The sequence below is a fragment of the Austrofundulus limnaeus genome, unplaced genomic scaffold (assembly GCF_001266775.1).
Source record: "Austrofundulus limnaeus strain Quisiro unplaced genomic scaffold, Austrofundulus_limnaeus-1.0 Scaffold905, whole genome shotgun sequence".
Classification (NCBI taxonomy): domain Eukaryota; kingdom Metazoa; phylum Chordata; class Actinopteri; order Cyprinodontiformes; family Rivulidae; genus Austrofundulus; species Austrofundulus limnaeus.
The window spans coordinates 130161-131263 of NW_013953307.1; positions in this window are offsets into that span (position 1 = coordinate 130161).

Consider the following 1103-nt stretch of genomic DNA (forward strand, 5'->3'; position numbering starts at 1 on the left):
ACTTTTTAAGTTTATCAAAAACGTTTTGATTAAAAACTTTTTTTTAAAGTTTAGGTTATTTTTTATTTTATTATAATGAAAAAAATTTAACTAACACAATTACAATAACACAAAACCATAACCAGGTCCTCACAAGTCTACACAATGAAGAAACAGAACAGCTGGTCTGTAAGACTGAGCTGAACCCAAACACTGCTGGTCTTGGCTGCTTTTATCTGATTGTCCATATGTTGAAAGGCAGCTTTCTGAGCTGTGGGTTTCTTCTGTGAATCAGTTTTACAGTGTTGCTAGTTTCACATTGTGTTCACCTTCAGGAAAAATGTTGCAAATATTCACTCATTTTGAATTTGATGCCTACAAGACATACCAAAAAGGACTTGTCCCTTTAACAACACTCAATAAGCATTTGAGAACCGAGGACACTGTTGAAGTTTAGTAGGTGCAATTCTTTCCCATTCTTGCTTGATGTATAACTTCAGTTGCTCAACAGTCTGGGGTCTCTGTTGTCATAGTTTTCTCTTCATGATCCAACACACATTTTCAAAGGGAGACCGGTCTGGACTGGATGTAGGTCAGTCTAGTACCTGCACTCCTTTACTATGAAGCCACACTGTTGTAACACATGYAGAATATGGCTTGGCATTGCTGAAATAAGTAGGACATCAGTGCTAATACTATTTTTATGAACTCTTGTATAATTTTGCTTTATATTTTTTATTTGTAAATACGTGTAAATATAATCTAAACATCTTTTGTTTATATATTGCTATTGCTTTACCCATGCATAAAGTTATTTCTACAGGAACGTCAATTATGCCATATCATAACAACATGTCTCATATTTACAACAAAAGAATAAATTTGAAAATCTGTTGAAAATTGAGCAAGTTATTTTTATTTTAATAGTAAAGAAATCATTCTTATTTATGTTAAGAGTGGGCGTGCTTCCTGTACCAAGATGGCCGTCATGTAACAATGTCGTTCTCCATTGGCCAACAGCGGGGACAAGTTATCAAACCTTTATAAATAAATATGTGTGTGTGTGTATGTGTGTGTGTGTGTGTGTGTGTGTGTATGTGTGTGTGTGTGTCCAGTACACTTGT